At 36.7% G+C, this 22,221-nt stretch overlaps 1 long non-coding RNA gene across 1 annotated transcript; it reads left to right on the top strand.

Annotated features, from left to right (window-relative positions):
* Nucleotides 1-1,530: 1,530 nt before the first annotated feature.
* LOC109027703 (uncharacterized) lies at nt 1,531-20,752 on the top strand. Its single transcript, XR_008667252.2, has 3 exons — nt 1,531-1,689; nt 18,165-18,236; nt 20,274-20,752. It is a non-coding gene; the product is annotated as an uncharacterized lncRNA (long non-coding RNA).
* The last annotated feature ends 1,469 nt before the right edge of the window (nt 20,753-22,221 follow it).

The following is a 22,221-nucleotide window of genomic DNA, read 5'->3' on the forward strand; positions in this document are numbered from 1 at the left end:
AACAAAGAGTTATAAATATAATCATAGGTCAATATACAAATTATTTAGACATAAAATTTGCTTTAGTATAACTAGAAACCATATTTATTTATTTATTTTGTACAAGGCAAAGTACAAATAATTAAAATGAGAGCTCTATTACAAGATTGAATGGCAGTTAGAACTTACTTATAATAAATGCAATCTAAAATACTCTTGAGTCACTGACACTTAATATTCCACATAATGCTAAACATTTCAACTGAGGGGTTACTTAAGTTCAACAGTGTAGGAAATACACCCCAAATTAAAAATCACTTGAAGTGTATTTCTCTGTGATGATAACATGCCCAGCTCTGTCATGGGTGTCTGATTAGGTGTCAGTAATATGCTCTCCTGAAAATCGGGGACATCAGTCTGCTATTCTCCAAACCCCGCCTGTCAGTGTTGTTCTGGATTATTAAAATTATTGCTCAGTGAAAAGAACAGATTCTACATGTTCTGTTTTTTAACCACAGATTCCTCTAAAACGAGTACACATGTTTGAGATGGCCTTATAATTTTACATACAACAGAAACTTAGGGAAATGTTCACAAGGCATGACTCTCATAGTGCCTAAAGGTTCCTGAGGGATGGCAGGATTGATTGTCTGAGACAGCAGAGAGGCAGAAGAAATATTGGATGGCACTTAACTCTTTCACATAGAACTGGTCTATATAGTTGACATTTAATTTAATTCAGGGGTTCAGAAGAAACACAGGAAAAATTTCAATGAAATGACACATCTACACATTCGTAATAAATTAATTTGAATAAAAAAACAGACAAAAAACCTGTTTCTCCCCCTATATTCTTACACAGTCAATCACACTCAATGCAACACTTTACCTCTGGTTACCAAAATGTGTGTGAGGGTTTCTGCCACCAGCACAGGCAATGCTTCTGTGAACACCAGCGTGGTGTCCTGTGATTCAGTTCAATTCTGACTCTATCTACCTGGAGGAAGCTCCAGACCCCACAAGTGAGGGCTCAGCCCCAGAAGGTTGCCCCCACTTCAGGTGACAGTCCCAAGGTTGTGACTGACCAGCTATAAACCTGGGTTCCCGGGACCCTTCCTTGGGTTCCATTAATTTGCAAGAGCAACTCAGAGAACTCAGCTAAACACTTACTTACATTTTCCCATTTATCATAAAGGACATTGCAAAGGATTCGGGTGCCAGACAGACAGAGGAGATGCACAGGGCAAGAAATGTAGGGAGAAGCAGAGTTTCCATGCCCTCTTTTGGATTGGAGCCAACCCCAGACATCTCTATGTGTTCAGCAATCTGGAAGCTTTCTGAACTCAGCCTTTTGGGTTTTTATGGAGGCTTCATTATGCAGTCACAGTTGATTAAATCATTGTCCATTGATGATCAACTCAACCTTCAGTTCCTCTCCCCTTCCTAGAGGTTAGAAGGTGGGGCTGAAAGTTCCAACCCCTTCATTACACAGGTGGTTTGTTCCCCGGGAAACCAGCCCTTACTCTAAGGGTACCCAGGAGCCCACTGAGAGCCACCCGTTAGAACAAAAGATGCTTTTGTCACTCAGGACATTACAAAGGAGCACTGTGTCAGAAGCTAGGATTAAAGAACAAATACAGAACAAATTATTCCTCCAGCACCCCTACTGCAAGGATTTTAAGAACTCTATCTCAGGATAAAGACCTGAGGGTAAGGACCACTATATATATTTCTTATTACAGATACCAAGAAAATAACACATTAATGGTAAATTAATATTCAAAAATTATATAAAAATAGCAAAGAACTCTCACTTTAAATATATTAAAGTTAGAAAGGTAGAAATATTAAATACTCATATGAAATCTTTAGCCTGAAGCAAAATCTTTTTAAGGTATTTTATTCATAAAAAATACTTTTATTTTATATGTATTTACATATATTTTATATGTATATATTTATATTTATGTTTGTATGTATGTTGTTTATGTATCTATATTTACATTCATATTTATGTTTGTTATATATTACATATCTATGTTACATTTTAAATTTAAATTACTTTATTCTGTCATTATGCATATATACACACATATTCAAATTCAGAAATACACATGCAGATATCTACCTACAAGATTTAAACATCATTTTCTAATTGAAGTTTTACAAGCAGTAGAGTTTAGTAACTGTAAATAAATAAAAAGAATTTTCTTCTACTAAAGGTCATCATTTCCATATAGAAAGGATCAAAATCCTCATTTTTTTCTAAATACAGCTAAGAAAAAAGTATTGTTTAATAGCTAAGCATTTTGCAAGTTTGATGTTAAGCCGACTTAGAAGTTACATTAGTACATCAGCTAAGGCTGTAATGAGCTGACTATGCCTGTCTCCTTTGACTGATGGTAGCCATTTGAACCAACAAACAAACAAAGCCTCAAGGCAGCTGTTGAAGTAGACACAGTAACCCACTACATTATTTTAAGATAAAACCATAGTAAATGTTTCAGACCATAGATTGTTCACATAAGATTTCTCTTCTTTTGTTTTAACCAGAAGAAAATGACATACTTCAAACCATTATGTTAAGAACATAGTTTTCATTAAGTCTTGATTTTATTTTGAACCAGTTAGCAAGCTGGAAAGCAGGAAACAGAGCTAAGTGCTGATCACTGAAAAGTTAATACATGTGAAAATGAATAAATTCTGAAACTAATATTTTAATTGTTAATACAAATAGTTTGTGATTTTATAAGCATATTGTGCTGAAATACAAAACAAATTGTTCATTCAGAATCTGCATCACATTGTCATTAGTTGGCTTGTAATGCCAAAAGTGCACTATATTTTTCTTAGTAACTTGACATAAGATTCTATTCCAGGAAACTCTGAGATTCTGCCATTTTAATTACAGGTGCAAGAGCAAATGCTCATTCTCTTGTCCCACCTTAACCTACCTTGAAGCACACATATAAAACCAAATGATTACTTGGGACATTTCAAACTAAACTGCTTTCACTTCAGGCTCTCTCTCAGGAATACCTCATTTACTACTCCATATCTCTAAAATCATTTTAGAAATTGTCTTCGGGGCAATAAGAATAAAAAAGGAATGAAGGCCCATAAGCTGCAGATATTTAACACATAAATATGCTATTTATAAGCAACAAATTTTTGCACTCCAGAATTTTAAGGTATGTAATGGCTTATGAGAAGAGATGTGCATTTAAGCTAAAGGACCCAAACGCTTTGAGGGACATAATACTCCAGAATGTTCTGCTTCAGAGAACACTGCTTCTGAAAATCACTTTCAGGGAAAGGGCCTGTTTTGGCTCACTGTTAAATGATTGCATTTCCATCCAGCTCATTCATTTGACATCCACTGGAATTCTCTGTAGAGTCAGAGATTGAAGCAAGCTTCAGTTAATACCTCAGAAGACACATAAGATGTGGATGTCAATTGGGCCCATTCAAATCTACAAATATGACCAGGAATATTTGGAAATTGTACATCACGCCAAGAAAGATAATAGCTTTCTGAAAGCAAATAGTTTAAATGCTTAGAGTACAACATGGAGGAAATAAAGGAAGTATTTATCTGTGAGAGAGGACACAGTTAATCCACTTAATTTGAATTTGAATTAAAACGACTCAGCAAAGGTATTCCAAATTGTTCATCTAACTGTATAAGCAAAACATTTTTTATTTGTCTTTACTTTTGAATAAATTAAAAATGCTTTGAATTTCAGAACATAAATGACTAGGGAGCCATTGTAATAATATCATAAAGACATATGGAATAACTGTCTAAATTGCTTCCTTCAAATGTCCTCCAGATTTTATTATTTTTTAATTATTAAATATATCAAAATTACAAAATATTTTATCTAGTATATTTTAAGCTTAAAGAATGATGCTAAAACCAATGTATCCATCTAAAGAAATGATGTCACCAGTTCTTTTAAAACCTGCCCTGCGCACCTTACATCACATCACCTCCCCACCCCCACCCTGCGGCAAATAGCTGCTGGCCTAGGTTCCTCTGAAATACTCCCTTGAATTTCTTTAAAGGTTTTACCACCTATGAATGATTCTCTAAACAATATGTTGTTCAGATTTGCCTGGTTTGACCTTACAATAAAGCAGTCATTTTGCGTGTTTTGTTTTCAAGTCAGGATCTTGCTCTGTCACCCAGGCCAGGCTGGAGTGCAGTGGCACAATCAGAACTCCCTGCAGCCTTGACCTCCTGGGCTCAAACAGTCTTCCCCAATTCAGCCTCCTGAATAGCTAGGACTACAGATGTGTGCCACCATGCCCGGCTAATTTTTTGTATTTTTTTTTGCAAAGAAGGGATCTTACTATGTGGCTCATGAGGGTCTTGAACTTCTGGGCTCAAGCAGTCTGTCTGCCTCAGCCCCCCAAAGTGCTGGGACTATCATGCCCAGCCCTTCTGTGACTTTCTTTTTCTGTTCCCCAACATTAGATTTCTGAGTTTGTCCAGGCTGATGTCTAGCTTTGATTCACCATTTTCCCCTCTGGATATACTATGTCAATAAGCCAAAATTTATTCATCGGTTGTTAGACATTTGAACTCTTTCCCCTTGAGGCCATGGCAACCAATGTTGCCACAAATATTCTTTTATATTTCTACTGGGACACAGACATAATAAATGCCTCACACTAAGTACCTAAGGGTGGCATCTTTTATATTCATAAAATTGCTGCATATTTTTGTTTCTATTCTCTGGAAGAATTTACATAAAATCCTAAGTATTTGTGTGTTGGATGCTTGGTTAAAAAAATCACTTATAAAACCATCTGGGCAAGATATTTGTTTTGGGAAGAATTTTAACTTTGTTTTCTATTTTGATAATTGTGCTGTTTGAATCTAAAGTTGAGGTTCTTGCAAAGCGGACTCAGTTACATTCCCTGTGGATATGAGGTTTCTGGCCCCTGCTTCTAATGTCCAGCACAGCTGAATTGGGGCAAACAACAACAGTTGCAGTGTTGAGGCCCATTTCCTAGCTCATATGTGGAGGATGCATTTCTCATTTGATGTCTCTCCCTTCTCTGGGGCCCCTGGCTGTCATCACTACTGGATAACAAACCTCTTTTCCAGAACCCACATAGAGGCATGCTACCTCAGCATGGGATTGTGAGCAGCCACAGCAATGGCTTGATTTAGCAGGTATTATTGATTTCCCATCTAACTGTTTCAGATATTCTCACATTTTAATAAAGGGTAATTTTTTGTCATATAGCTTTTTCTAAAAATTTCAATTTAATTTTTTCTGCAGTAATGAGTTATTCACAATTTGACATAATTGTTCCTCATTTAGTGATTTGCTATGTAGTTATTTCTAAAGGCTAACAGAGCCAATGAGCCATTGTTAGAGAAATCTGTAGCTTTTAAATGAGATTTTAAAAAAATCAGTTGTTGATTCTTTTTCCTCATATTTCCTTTTTTTCTGTTTTCCACCTTCTGTTCTGAATACTGAATATGTTGCTAAGTTAATCATCACCACATTCTTTGGCGATAGGAACTAATACTACCTTATACAGATATTAAGACTAAGACTCAGAATAGTCAAGGAATTTTTCAAAATCACCTCACTAGTAAGTGGAAGGGTCAGAATCTAATTCTGTGGGCAGAGGTTGTGCACAGGACTTTCCTCTGAGGCAACTGTAAGGATATTCTATTTTCAGTGTATCTATGGGTTTTTCTTTATGGTTGAGCTTCATAGAAGGTTTTGAGTGATCAGTTATAGATTATGCAGTAAGATTCCTTAACATGATTTTTAAATGAACAAAGGTTTTGACTGAAAATGAAAAGGCTCACTAGGAATAGAGCATAGCAGAATGTCTAGCAATATAATAAACAGCATCTGAGACAATTACTGAATTGGAAGTTAGAGTTGAAGAAATTATGTAGAAGGCAACCCAAATATAAGGAAATAAACATATAAAAGACAGGTGGGAAGGTATAGGAGAGAAAATGAAAAGGTCAAACATACTACTGATCCGAGTTTTAGGAGGAGAGAAAAAAGATAGGGGTGGAGTGGGATCATACTCTAAGAGGTAACACGTGAGAATTGTTTAGAATTAATGAGCAAAATGAATCTTTAAATTCAGGAAAGCTAACAAACATCACACCAGGTACATGAAAGAACAGAATAAAACAAGCGAAGCAAAGAAAATCATTTAAAACAGCCAAGAGAACAGAGATTTCCCATAAAAGAATGGTGATTAGACCAACAATGAGCTTCCCAATATACTAACGGAAGCCAGAGACAGCAAGATAGTATTTTCTGAATTCCTGGAGCACAGGGCTGCCGGCTGAGAATTGCTCAATGAGATATCCTAGGGATGTTTTGCACAAGTGCATCAGGGGGTTTGTACCAGGGTATTTATTGCAGCATGGACTTAAGAAAAATACTGTATCATTTAAAAATGCATTGAAGGTATGTGGGAACTGCTACATGTGAAGATAAAGGTAAATGGTTAAATTTGGAAGATGACAAATAGGAAAGATTCAAAGACATTGCCAGGGATTCAAGAAATTTAGAACAGTTTGTTCCTTGACAGAAAATGAGGCCATGTCACCAATAGAAGAAGATGAGAAAGAACCTTGAAATATAGTTTTAAAGGACAAATTTTCAAAGAAAGAAAAGATGATTTCAGAGATTATCTAGAAAGAAAATTTTACTTAGAACCTATGCTACTGAAATTACAACCAAACTGAAAGTTCCAGTTATTTTGTTAGAGAATGAAGTATTCTTTACCATTACTTTGTGATACGGCCTGAGCATGCTCTAGAGTCTTCAAATTTGAACTTTGTCACCTGATTCTTTTATTCCAGTGTGATAGTCAAACTAATATGGCTAGAAATTTATAAGCCAAGAAATAACAATTCTGTTTTTATGTCAGGTACATGTGTGTGTATATCTATTCACTTTTTTCCATACCACTTCTAAGTACCTAGAGCAAATAGCCACTACCTTTCACTGAAACTACACAGTAGCATCTTAATTGTTCTTGTAGTTTCAATCTTGCTTTGTGACAATTAATCAATCCTCCACATAGCAAACATAATTATCTTATAATATAACTAAGATCATGTCATACCCCAGGTTAGCACATCTCATAAAATCCAACACACCAGCATCCCATCACCTAAAAGTCCTTGCGGGAACTGAATCGACCTCCTTCTCTAGCTTGCCCTGGTCTCCTTTTCTCTATCTCACAGCTTCTTTCTATTTCAGTGTCTCTCATGAGGCAAAATGCATGGTACTTGACACATTCTCTTACTTCTGCTCACAACACTTTTCATAGCTCTCCATCTGGCTAACTGATGCATCCTTCCAGTCTCATCCTAAATACCCTTCCCTGGAGAGGCCCTACCTAGCCACCCAATTTAAATTACTTCTCACTGTTTAACTCTCTTATAACACCTTGCACATTTTCTTGTCTTAAAGGAATATTATAACATAGAGACATTCTATTTTACATGTTTTATATGTGTATTAGAGTATTATATTCCTAATTCCTCCCTCCCATGCCATGTATCATTACCCTCATTCATTTCACTTACACATAAGCTATAATCATAGAATATATCAGTTATTATTATTTTGAACAAACTGTTGTCTCTTAGCTCAATTGAGAATAAGGAAATAGAAGATTTTATTTTATCTTCCCTTATTTCTTCCCTAAATCTTTCCTTTCTTTATGTAGCTCCAAGTTTCTGATCTGTATAATTTTTTTTCTCTCTAAAGAACTTTTTTAAAAACCATTTTTTGCAAGGCAGGTCTACTGACAATACATTCCCTCAGTTTTTGTTTGTCTGAGAAAGTTTTCATTTCTCTTTCACTTTTGAAGGGTAATTTTGCATGGTACAGAATTACAGGCTGGTGGTTTTTCCTCAATACTTTGAATTTTTCACTCTGTTCTGTTCTTGCTTGCCTGGTTTCTGAGACGTCAGATGTAATTCTTATAATTATACCTCTATAAATAAGATGTTTTTCCCTCTGGCTTCAGTCAATATGTTTTCTTTATTTTGGATTTTCTGCAGTTGGAATATTATATGCCTGAATATAAGTGTAGGGCTTTTTCCTTCTCTCTTCTTGTGCTTTTTTTTTCTTCTTGGCACTTATCCTACTTGGTATTCTCTCCACTTCCTGAAATTGTGGTTTGGTCTCACATTGATTGATGAAGTTCTTAGTCATTATTATTTCAAATATTTCTTCTGTTCCTTTTTCTCTTTCTTTTTCTTCTTGCATTCCCTGTGTTTGTATGTTACACCTTTTGTAATTGTCTCAAATCCTTTAATATTCTATTTTATTTTTTTCAGTCTTTTTTTTTTGCTTTGCTTTTCAATTTTGGAAGTATTTATTGACATATTTTCAAATATGAAAATTCTTTACTCAGCCATGTCCAGCCCATTAAAAGCATTTAAAATTTTTCTGTGACAGTGTTTTTGATTCTAGAATTTATTTAATTCTGCTTTAGAATGTCCAACTGTCTGCTTACGTTGCCCATCTGTTCTTGGGTGTTGCCTACTTTTTCCAACAAAGCCTTTAACATTATTCTTTCATATTCCTAATCTTATAATTCCCACATCCCTGCCATATCTGAGTCTGGTTCTGATGCTTGTTCTGTCTTTTCAAGCTGTATGTTTTGCTTTTTAGTATGCCTTGTAATTTTTTGTTGAAAGTATAACGTGAAGTACCTGGTACTGTTTCCTACAGAGATTTCTGCTTTGCTGTGCTGTGATTCTCATTACCTGTTTGTCTGTTTCTCCACTTTTAGGCATAGTGGTTTGTCCTGAGACCTCACTTTTCTGTGGGTCTAAGAAGGCTGTTGATTTTCAGTTCATTCAGCTTTTCACTTCTTGTTAGGATGGAGTAACAGCTTCCCGGTTTATTCCCAGCCAGGCCAAAGGCCAGAATCAAATTTCCTTTTAAGTACACAGTTTACAAACAGTTATTTTTGTGACTTTGTTTCCGTTCTTTTTAGCTTTCTAGGAGAGACATTTAAAAAATAATCACCCTTACACTTAGCAACTTATGTGTAGTATTACTCTCAGTCTCAAGTACATAGTAGAAAATCTGTCAATATTTCAGATTTAAGGAAAAAGAAATTAGGTCCTAGATATATTTAGTCACTGCAGCAGATATGTGCGACTACTTTTGTGATCATCATTCTGCTTAAACATTCTCTATTGAGTTACAGCTTTTAAAAACTCCTAACTACTAGTTAAAACTAAGAAACTTTTATTTGGGCTTAGATGCGCTTTGATCTCCAGTGGGTGTTCACATGAATAACAGTGATTTTTGAAATTCATATGCCAAACTACTCTCTCTTAGATAGTGTTTACTTGTAAGAACACCAGGCAATATGTTGTAATCATTGCCTTAAGGTTTATGGTGGGTTTGACTTCTATAAACACTAATGAGAATCACTTGGCTGCTTCTATGCATAAAGTACTAGAATCCGGTCCCTAGGTTATGTCGCTTTTGCATTTGTATGGCTAATGCATGTCATTAAACCATAATGGTAAACATAACTACTTGGAAATCATGTTTCACCTTTTCCCCCTGTGGATCCCAAATCAAATTGCAAACAATTAATTATGGTTACACCACCACTGCAGAGTAATTTTCAGTAGGAATATATTAAGAGGGGCTACACCATTTCTGACGTTTCAACTGATAAGAAGTGACAACTCTTAGAAAGGCAGTCCTTACAAATCCACAATATATAAGGGTAGGAAAAGTAAATACGATCTTCAGTATAATTAGACAAAGAAATTGGCAGATATATTTAACTCTTAAAAGTTCTGCCAGGACCCTACGCTTAAAAATTGCAGGGTAATTTAAAGTATTCCAATCAAGTTTCGATTCCATTTTTGTGGCTGATCTTCAGCAAGTACATTTTTCCTAAATAAAGAAATAATATTTGTAGAACTTTAAAATATCATCTCATCTTTCCTGGCTTTCATGTGCTCTGTGATAACTTGATTAGCCCAAGGAAGAAGAAGAGATATCTGAGTGGCCTGGACATGGCATGTAAAAATGACTCAGCCAACAGCTGGAAAGAAGCTGCTGGCCTTCAGGTCAGTATTTACTGGGGTGTGGTGAATTAAAACCACATGTGCAAGTATGGACAGCTGCAGCGGAAATGCTTCTCAGTGCTATTTGCCAGCCGTGTTCCACAAAGTGGAGATAAAAGTGGTGGCAGTCAGGCAAGATCACTGTTCTCATGATCCTTACCTTCTAATGGGGAGAGACAGCATATTTGGCCAGTGAGCACTGCTCCAACTCCTTGGACTGAGGGCCACTTTATACTCTTAAAAATTGAGATCTCATCAAAACTTTTGTTTACATGAGTTGTAGCCACTGATATTTACTGTAGTCAGAATTAACACTGTGGCATTTTAAGATTTTATTTATTTATTTCTATATAACAAGAAAGTCATTACATATTAACACGAAAATATTTTTATGAAAAAATAACTCCATTTAAAAAAATTAAAACAATGAAAAGAGTGTCATTGTTTTACATTTTTGCAAATCTTTGTAATATCTACTTTCATTGAAGATGGCTGGATTCTCATATCTGTGTCGGCGTTAAATATTGTTACATGTTGTTTTGGATGAAGCATATAAAGAAAGTCTACCTTGGAAAAGGTAGGCATATTTTAATAGCCTTTCAGTTATTCTTTGATATTACACTGAAGGGAGGCAGCTTCATAAAGATGAGTTGCAATGTGGGATCTGAAGTCATATCAGTGAACTTTCCCGACTCCGTTATATACAAATCCTTTCATCTTGCACTTTGAATGGATCTTTTACCCATTCATGATTCTGTAAAATCCTGTATTAGTCATTTGAAAAATAATGAATCACAGGTTTATGAAGATCTTCCAAATGTTGACACATTTGATTACACTATATATAATCGCATTTGTTAGTATCATCTCAAATATCATCAGAAAGACTTTAAATCTTGGGAAGCTGTCAATGGTAGCAGATACAAAGCTTTAATTTTATTATTGGCAACAAAATACCATCAGTTTTATGATAGGCTCACTTTATTCATTTTCAAGAAAATAAAGAATCTTCAGTCATTTATTCAAGCAAAGATAATTTTTTATGAAAAAGTCTCTAGTCCAGCTCACAACTTAATTTCACAAGCACTTTTCCTCAAGAATTCCATCATACTCTGGTATGCTGTGGAAGTACTTAACATAGACTTCCTATTTCATAACACAAGACATTAATAATACAGGTACTAATAGTTCAAAATACAGTGAAATTAACTTTTTGTGCTTCATCAAAAGACATTCTTTTTTTTTTTTTTCTTGGAGACAGAGTCTTGCTCTGTCATCCAGGCTGGAGTACAGTGGTACAATCTCGTCTCACCGCAACGTCCACTTCCCAGGTTCAAGCGATTCTCCTGCCTCAGCCTCCCGAGTAGCTGGGATTACAGGTGTGTGCCACCATGCCCGGCTAATTTTTGTATTTTTAGTAGAGACAAGGCTTTGCCATGTTGGCCAGGCTGGTCTTGAACTCCTGACCTCAGGTGATCCACCCGTCTCGGCCTCCCAAAGTGCTGGGATTACAGGCGTGAGCCACCGCTCACAGCCAACAGACATTCTTAAGTAAAGCTGGCTTTATGCATTTATTTGTTTGTTTTCCTGCAAGTATCGCCAATGAAGAGTTCAATGACCTGCTAGTACACCTTGCTGCCACTGCACCAACGTGCACTGAGCCATTGCAGACTGTGATGGCTTAGTATAATTAAAAATTGTTTTCAATTTTTGTAAACCTGTCAAAAGTGTTGTGAATACATGGGATACACTTTGAGAACCACTGGAGTAAACAAATAAATTATCAAAATAATCACAGATATGATAAGGGCTGCAATTATAATAAAATATGATGGGGGATGATTGATCACTGGAATATAACTTACTAAAGAGTTCTTTCTTCACTTCCCAATCAAAGCTAGTAATATGTCGGCTAAGTAACCTGGATGACTATTACTTGTCTTGATTAGGCTTGATTAGAACTCTCCACAATTCAAATTATTTATCAGAATAGTGACTGATAATTTAGTTTTGTGTGTAAAAAAATTGTAAGCTCCATGAATGCATATTTTGTTCTGTTAAATTTTTATTCTTAATAAATTATTCTGGATCTGACTTAAGTTATATACGTGTGCATGTGTGCATGCATGTGTGTGTATGTGTGTGTTTGTGTAGAATGAATAAATTATTGAGACCAGAGACGACATAAATTTGAGAGAAAGAATTGGGCATGATGAGTTCTGTTTCTCCATTATGAACATGAAAGGGGTCTAGGCTGTCTACTTGGCAGATGGCTAATGCAAGGTGGAATATGTGGGGCTGGCCCTTAGCAGGGAATCTGGGCTGGAGATAAAGATGTGGGCACTCTCAGCTTATAGCTGCCAATTAAGACTAATCTCACACAAGACTTGCTAATAGTCCGTAAAGGGAAAATGGCCAGGGATAAAATCCTGAGGCACACTGACATTTGGAGAGTAAGTGAGAAACCTAGAGAAAAAATTGAGAAGTGCTCCCCTACACACCTGCCCTAACGCAAAACTGTCACCTTTCCTACACTAATTATTATTTTGTGTATTTATCTAACTCTTCGAAGAATGGATTTTAATCCATTTTATTTTACAGGTTTAACAGATTTTAATATGAGTTTATTTTAATTATCTATGTATCCCTAGCAACTAGCACAAAATACTCATCAACTTCGATCCATTTTTTGAGTTACTATTTCAATAAATGTAAGTTTATCATTTAAATTTTGGGAGTGTTTTTCACTCAGATTTTCTTTCATTCCTGTTAGGAAACAACCAGATAAGATTGTTGTTGTAATAGGATTATCTCCAATCATCAGATTGATTAAATGTTCTCTAACCTGTAACTTGCAGTGTTTCTTGAAAAACATCCTTTCTTAGTCCTTGATTTTTGAAAAAAAAATGGCTTTTAGTCAATGAGCATTAGGAGTTGAAGAAAAGGAGTTCATCTTTGGCTGAGAAGTCAATAGGATTCTGCTGCTTACTTTTTTTTTTAATGCCTCTAAAGCTTTCATTCTCAAAATGCATGGGAATAAGCCATTTAGAAAGTGCATCAATAACAAAATCTTATAGGGCTGTGTATACACATACTTGGTAAAATCTACCTATGATTTTTGAAAATATTTATTAAATTCCAAAACTCAATTCTCTAAAGGTATAAGGCCAATATTAATAATTTTCATTTGATATCAAGAAACACCTTATATCAAACTTGATAAAGGAGTTACTCTCTGAACTAGGAAAATCAAATCTAATTTTCAGTGACCTAAAATTAAGAAAAAAATAGATCACCATTAGCACTAAGTTTGTGTAAAATACACAATGTCAAATGTATGAATCAGCCTGATATAATTAAGACCTCTGCTCCATGGAACTATTAAAGTAGAAATACACAAACATAAGTCAACAAGCAAATTTTACATTGTAAACTATACACACCCATGTAAACTATACACACCCATGCATACACACACATTCATAAAACAATGTTCCAGAGAAAAACACATGCTTCAATAAACAGCAAATCATAAAATTTAGTTTGCTTTTTCAGTAGCAAATGAAAATATATAGAACTTCAGGAAATGAGAAAGTTGGAGGATTCTTGAAGAGGCCTTGAGCTGTCTTTTAGGGATGAATCATCTCCCCAAATTCGTGAACACAGAAATACCCCATGGATTTTTACTCATAGTCTGCTGGCCACACAAGGGAAGAGGAGATATGAGATTGTAGGATAGTAGCAGGTACAAAACTGGTACAGGTTGAATAGCCCAAATCCAAAAAACCCAAGTCTGAAATGTTACAAAATTCTAAACTTTTTGACAACTGACAAGACGATCTCAAAAAAAATACTCACTGGAACAATTCAGATTTTGGATTTTTGGATTCAGAATACCCAACCAGGAAGTATAATGCAAACATTCCAAAATAAAAAAAAAAAATCCAAAATTCAAAATACTTCTGGTGTTAAGCATTGGATAAGAGACAGTCAACCTTTCCTTTACATTTAATAATGGAAGATAAAATGTTTCATCTAAATTGCCTAGTATTGTACATTATTTTAAATCTGCCATTTCACTGTGGCCTAACGTCCTCAAGCCAAGGTTGATAAAGATGCTAAATATTAACTTAAATTACAAAATACATTACAGATAGAGTCAATGTCCACATCATGTCTCTGTAGAAGCAAGCTGTTAACAGGCACTGGTGGGATGCCTTGCCCTTAAGAGGCTACAGTCTGATGTGAGTTGCTTTATTCTCATCCCGCAAACATCCAGTCCTCCCCAGACACATGTACTCAGGAATGTGTCTAGGTTTGGCGGGTCCGCCGAAGCGTACACAATTTAAAGAAAACAGCTTCAAACTGGTCAACAAAATTATAACACATCTTAAAACATGTCGCCTTTTGAAACCTAGCTTCTGGTTGCGTGCATTTCCAGCTTTGCGACTCCTCCGCTCCACATCCGTCCAGCCCCAGCCCTGGAGGACACATCCTCACTGCCACGCCATCTTTGTTTCCTGACCTGGTGACACCAGCTTACCCTCTCTTAGTCATCTGGTCTCCTCTTCAACTTTGCCTCAAACTTACACAGACAATTCTGGACTTCCAGATATTTGGATTTTAGAGATTTGCACATTAGAACCCACAGATGCCACCAGCGTAGCTTCTGTCTTCTGTTGTCGATTTCACACGACTTCCTGGAGACCTGACGGCCAGACTCGCCTCTGATGGAAAGCAACTGACCTCAATTGACTGAGCAGGAATGCCTGCAACTGGCAGGATAGAACATGTGGCCCAATGCTGAACACATCCTCCGCATACGTCCTCTGCATGTGGCTTCTGAATAATGCTGTTTGGGATCTGATCTATTTACTGGTTGTTCCATATGAGTATATGCCGTTTTCCTTCTCTGAACCTGATGTCATTACTTCACTGTCATAACTTTACCTGGCTGGCTACCTCCTGTCACACTAGCCCATGCACTGGTCACAGAAATACATTTGGGCTAGAAAAAAACCAAGACCTTGAGTGAGCAATTGCTCCATTGGCTAAATCTTGGGCAAGGCTTTCTCCTGGGACTTATTGCTGGAAAATTACACCAGACCTTCTCTACTTAGGTTTGAAAATATTCTTTTGATTTTCATTTTTACCACTATTTAATAAAAATTCTGCCCCAAACCAAAGCAACTCAGTTTTAACAATCTGTTAGTACTGAAAACTCGTATACTTTTAAAATGTCCAAAGGTACCTCTTTTATGAGTCAGGCAATATCAAAAAGTGTATGTCTCAATATAATCAAATATGTTCTTTAAAGAATTTTAGAAAAGTTAGTGGAACAAACAAACAAATGCTGTTTTCAATAACATTGTAATGGAAGTTGAACATTTTTATAGTTTCTTTTTTTCTAATAGTGATTCCATCAATAGCATCCATGTATATCATCTAACTTAATCTTCACCTCAACTCTGGGACTCAGTGAAGGATGATACAACCTCCAATAACATCATTCTCTTGATATTATGAGAATAATATTTTGGAGGTATTATCTGTGCAGTTCAACAGCTTTAGCGAAAGATCTACCTCTTTCAGCAGAGCAGAAATTTAGCCTGACAAAAGTGGGGAGGTAGAGAATTAGTGTCAAAAAAGTTTCCCCTTTCCTTTCTCAGTTTAAAGGAAGGGTCACAGAATATGGGTCTGAATGAGAGTCACATAGTTTTGAATTTCATTTGGAGCCCCAAACACCACAAGCTGTATACCCTTCAATCAAAAAGAAAATTATAACTCTGAGCTGCATTTCTATCAGAGAAAAGCAAATGTTGTGATTTTTGCACTGAAATCAAATTTAACTGGAATGATTCAATAAAATGATGGTATCATTATAAATGTTGCACTCTTTCTTAAAGTTTGATTAGTCTAGACACCTGAGTTGAAAAATGACTGTTGCCTGATACTTCAAAGCACACTTGACAACTTTGATTAAATATTTATGTTAAATGTAGATGACTTAAAATGAAATGTGTTCCAATCAAGACACTAGCAAGCAGAACATACGTAACTTGTCAGCGTTAGAGCTCTGGTTTCGGGCAGTTTGATTTGAGGTTCAGCCAACTCCAGAGGTACAGTCAACTCCAGAGGTGCAGCTCTCCAGCTTCCACTACTTAAATGGGGGTCACAGCAGGTCTGCGTTTCACGTGGCAGTATCCAAGCAACTCAATATCCAGTAATTCCCTGGAATTGTTGAAAAGAATAAAAAGTAAGCAAGGAGCAGCTTGTTGTATTCTCTCTTCCCTCCTCGTATTACAACCATAAACCCCCATATATGCTCTCTCATAAACAAAATTTTAGAGCACCGTCGAGGGCAACTCTCTTAATCTTTTAAAACGTTTTTAAAACGTTTGTAATTCCAGTTCTTATTCCTAATTACTTGAGAATTTATATGTGTCTGTTCAATTCAAAACAACACTATTGCATTTTCTTTTGAAGTAAGCTATCCATAACATATTTGCATTTATGTTCTGAGAGAAATAATTAATATCAGCTTAATTGCTGAAGTCAGGAAATTGGAAGCCATATTTAGCTTCCCTTTGTCATTCCTCCCACACTCTAGCTGGTGGAAAGCATCATCAAGCCTACCTGACATGCTTTGTATCTGTCATCCTCTGGACCAGCCCTGAACCCAGACTGGCTCCCCATGGCCTTGCGTCAGCCTAGACTGTGGTGCCAATTCTAACTCAGGCCTTAGCTTGTGTGCATCTCTACACCACCACAATCTAGCCACACATTCCAGAAAGATCTTAAGTAAATCAAATCTGACATTTTGGTTGCTTTGAATCTACATTCGTTAATTCTAAAGGCATTGCTTACATTTTATCATTCTTTTTTTGCTTTTTATCTTTGTATCATATTTTACAGAGATAAGTATGCAATTTTTGTTTTGATTACACTTACTGAAAAAATACATGCTTACTTCACAGAAAATCCAATGACAATTATTTTTAAAAGTGAAAACTGGGCTGGGCACAGTGGCTCACGCCTGTAATACCAGCACTTTGGGAGGCCAAGGCAGGTGAATCACTTGAGGTTAAGAGTTCGAGACCAGCCTGGCCAACGTGGTGAAACCCAGTCACTACCAAAAATACAAAAAATTAGCCAGGTGTGGTGGCAGGCACCTGTAATCCTACCTACTCAGGAGGCTGAGGCAGGAGAATCGCTTGAACCCAGGAGGCAGAGGTTGCAGTGAGCCAAGGTTTTGCCATTGCACTCCAGCCTGAGTGACAAGAGTGAAAGTCTGTCTCAAAAAAAAAATTAAATTAAATAAGTAAATAAATAAATACAATATTTTTTAAAGTGAAAACTGAATGACCTCTACCTTGTACTCACTCAAGATTAATCAGTGTTAACAGAGTATTGTCTATCTCCCAGGGATTAAAATTTATTCAATGGCTTCCCATTGCTGACAGCATAAATCATACCCTCAGAATTCTTTTTTGGACCTTCCCTCTCTTTTTCCTTGCAAAGTGGAGCACAGACTGGAATGGGAGGAAAATGCACAATGTGTTTGAACTTTTGCCTCTGTTTACTGCACCCATTTGTTTCTCAAACTTGAGATTAAACAACACTTCCTCTAGCAAAGTTTTCCTATTGGCTTCTCTTAGTTTGGGCTTTTTGTTTAAAAGAAAAGCAGATACTCAAGCCATCACTAGTTGGGCACTAGCAGTTACTTTCAGGATATACAGGTTATTTGAAAATAAAGCTTCAATTATGATAGATTTCATGGAAGCTGCAATTAGCATTGAGACAGCATCATCATCCTTTTTCCTGGTGTCTCCATTTTTATCTTATGTCATCTCTGATGCTCTCTGAAGCCACGCCCTTTTCAGTAGTTGAAAACCTTTTATTTGCTGCTTTCTCATAATGCCAATTGGTACGTAAGTTTGATTGTCTTGGCCCTGGCTTAAAGTTACACATGCTTCTGCCTTTTGCCTTCCTGGTTGCTTACCCAGCTTTTGTATTTCCCAGTTGAAAATTACTGCAAAAAGTACTTTGGGTACAGTATATACTTTTTTCCTTTTAGGTCACAAGATGTACATTGCTGGCTCCAGCTGGATTTTCCCAGGGTCAGGTGCCCATTCCTACCTAATCAAAGGTAAGGATGAAGTTGGCCTTCTGTGTGAGCCGGTGGGGGAGGGGATGAGATGGTTAATTTCATGTGTCAACTCTTCCACGTTATGGGGTCAAGTTCTTTGGTCAAACACTAATCCAAATGCTGCTCTGAAGGCATTTTATAAATGTTACAATAAATTGACTTTAAGTAAAATAAAAATCATCCTTGATAATGCAGATGAGCTACATTCAATCAGTCAAAGACCTTAAGAGCAAAAACTGGGGTTTTCAGAGAAGAAGGATTTCTGCCTCCAGACCTTACCACAGAAATCCTGCTGAGTTCCCAGATGCCAGACTACCTTACAGATGTGGGACTTGCCAGTCCCACAACCGCATAAGCCAATCCGATCCTGAAAGTATCTACCTATCTATCTATCTACCTATCTATCTGTGTCTATTTTTCTATCTGTCCATTTCTATCTGTCTCTATCTCTATCTATCTGTCTATCTGTGTCTATTTGTCTATCTGTCCATCTATCTCTCTATCTCTATCTATCTATCTGTCTCTGTGTCTATTTGTCTATCTATATCTGTCTATCTCTATCTCTATCTGTGTCTGTCTATCTATATCTATCTATCTATCTATCTCTGTCTGTCTATCTGTCTGTGTCTCATTGTCTATCTATCTATTTCTATCTCTGTCTGTGGTCAATCTATCTGTGTCCAGTTGTCTATCTATCTGTCTATCTATCTATCTATCTATCTATCTATCTATCTATCTATCTGTGTCTATTTTTCTATCTGTCCATCTCTATCTATCTATCTCTATCTGTCTATCTGTGTCTATTTGTCTGTCTGTCCATCTATCTCTCTATCTATTTCTATCTATCTATCTATCTATCTATCTATCTATCTATCTGTCTCTGTGTCTATTTGTCTAACTATCTAAATCTGTCTATCACTATCTCTATCTGTGTCTATCTATATCTATCTATCTATCTATCTATCTCTATCTGTCTATCCATGTCTCATTTTCTGTCTATCTATCTATCTATCTATCTATCTATCTATCTATCTATCTATCTATCTCTATCTCTGTCTGTGGTCAATCTATCTGTGTCCAGTTGTCTATCTATCTGTCTATCTATCTATCTATCTATCTATCTATCTATCTGTTTGTCTGTCTATCTGTGAAGATCACATCTATCCTACTGCTGCTGTTTCTCTGGAGACCTTTGACTGATATGTAATTTCTATTTCAAGGCAATAGTGGGTTGGCACCATAGAGCATTTCTTTGACAGTGTTCTGTTGTGTTAACAAGGTAATGTAAACTGCCATTACAAAATAACCCAAAAGGTCAGCTCCAACAATGGAGATGGATGCCTTGCACACATAGGGCCACTGCATGTGTTCCTGGTGAGGAGTTGGCTTCCACGCACTGTGAGGTGCTCAGGCCTCTCCCATCACGGGGCTTTGCCTTCTCCTAAAACCTTGGTATCCTTCCATCCAGCTGTCAGATGAGGAAAGAGGGTGGATGGGCGCCTCTTCCATTAGGCTGCCTGGCGCAGAAGTGATACACTTCAATTATCTTCATGTTCCATTGATGTAACAGGTCATGAGTCCTCACACGTTTTCAAGAGTTTGGAAAATGATCTCCCTTGCCAGATTGCCAGTCTTCAAAGGGAGGTCTATATGTGGAAGAAAAAGAAAAAATTTATGTGCATTTACCCTGTTTAATACACTCGTCATATATAGTATTTTTGCAACAGCAAAAATAACACTCTTAATTTAGTATGTAATTATATATGTCATATACTTAATATACAAAATATTTTCCTTGCTAATCTATACGATTTCAAATGCCTGGAACAATAGATAATTCATGTGATTACTTGAGAGTATGTAAATTTTAATATGTTAACATATACTGGCAAAGTTCTAAAAGTTGCAATTTTATGGGAGGCCAAATTATGTACATATTAGTTTGTCTGAAGACTTGAGCCAAAAGGAAACTAATACACTTTTGAGCTACAATATGGACATAATGTCATGAAGCAGGAACATTATGCTCCATTTCAGGACACTTCTGCTGACCTGCACCTAGAATACCCTGTTCTGTGCTGATGACTCAGATGTAAGAATAATGAAGTGCATCGGCTGGCATGCAGAGAACAATAAGAAAAAGAACTGAGTTGTGGGAAGACATGAGGAAAGGACATGAGGCTCTTAATAACAGCTGCCAAGTACTGCAGTCGGGAATCTGGAGCAAAGTGATTCAATTCTGACCACTGCCTGTGAGTAAATGGGATTTTATTTTTCAATACTTTTGTTTAATAGTACCTCCTTCATTACATGTGAACAGCACTCCAGGACAGTAAATCATGAAATGGGAATAAAGCCTGTAATTTTAATTAACATATTTTAAAATGTTTCTAATTTGTATGCATTTGATCAAATTTTCATTTGCATTGAGCTATTTTTTCTTTCTCATGTAATGTTTGACATTACCATTTCTTTCTTTAATGAAATACTAATATTTAATAAAATATATCACATCCTTAATATGACTTGTCAGGAATTTTTCTTCCTCAAACATATGTGTGATGAAAACGAAACCTCGCTGCACGTGGAATCTCAGCTGACAAGTAAAAAGAAGCATTTTTGTATTAGCGATATCTTGTTCCCTCTTGCAACGTTTCCTTCCTCTCACCTCCATGTGACCAAAATAAGTGATCAGAGTGGTTCATCCTCACTACTGTCTCCCTTGCAGTGCAGCCTCTGTAACCATGCTCTGGGCAAGCAGGTACTCATCTGGGGACAGGCTCCAGTAATGGAGCATGCAATGCAAAAACTGGCATTAAAACTACACTGGGCATGGTGGCTCACACCTGTAATCCCAGCACTTTAGGAGGCAGAGGGGTGGACCACCTGAGGTCAGGAGTTTGAGACCAGCCTGACCAACATGGTGAAATCCCATCTCTACTAAAAATACAAAATTAGCAGGGTGTGGTGGCAGGCACCTGTAATCCCAGCTACTTGGGAGGCTAAGGCAGGATAATCATTTGAATATGGGAAGCGGAGGTTGCAGTGAGCCAAGATCACACCACTGGACTCCAGCCTGGACAACAAGAGCAAAACTCTATCTGAAAAGAAAAAAAAACAAAAACAAAAACAAACAAACAAAAACTACATCACCTGCAGAGATGCTTTCTAAATATTCTTTTTTTTTGTTTTGGTCAGATATAAAACACATGTATCTGCTCATTTCATTGCAAATAGAGGTTCTAACTGGTCTTGACTCTGTGCTCAATGCTCACAAAGCCATTCTGCACTCTTCTGTGCACAGGCATCAACTCCTCATTCAGTCAGCCAGCCAGGCATGTGAACAGATAGCTCACCAAACAACGTGCAACACAGTGTCCCCACCAGGAGATCTCTATAAGCAAGGATCATGTTGAATTTTTTTAGTATTCCTTGCACTTTATGGGCACTCAATTAATGCCTTTTTGCCATAAGTGGTAGTTAATAAATGCACCTAAAATTTCAGTATAAAAAAACTACTATTCTTAGGCTTTTAGTCATGAGCTTCCTCAACAAACCTTCCCTCCCATCAGTGAGTGCTTCCCTTCGATCTGCACCTCCCAGTGTCTTGAAAGGAAAAAGAGACTGACTAATTGCCCCCATCCAAAAGTCTCTCCTCATTTCATCTCACTTAACATTTCTGCAGAGTTTGCCAAATGCAGCTATTCCTTTTCCCAAAGCAGGATGCGGGAGGGGACGTAAATAGAGATTAGAAAGAAGAAAAATATTCTTACCATGTTGGGGGGCTGGATTTATGTGAAATCCAAAGTGAATCAGTCATTACAGGGCTTGGCACATAGTAATTTTTCCAAAAATGTTACCACTAGTAGTATTTTGTGATCATTAAAGATGCCAGAAACATGTATGCCTCATTGCTTTTAGCCATATGGTTATTAGCGCTTGAGATGTACTTTTGCTTACATTTAACGTGTCAAAAATATGCTTC

Source organism: Gorilla gorilla, chromosome 6 (genome assembly GCF_029281585.2).
Source record: "Gorilla gorilla gorilla isolate KB3781 chromosome 6, NHGRI_mGorGor1-v2.1_pri, whole genome shotgun sequence".
NCBI classification, from domain to species: domain Eukaryota; kingdom Metazoa; phylum Chordata; class Mammalia; order Primates; family Hominidae; genus Gorilla; species Gorilla gorilla.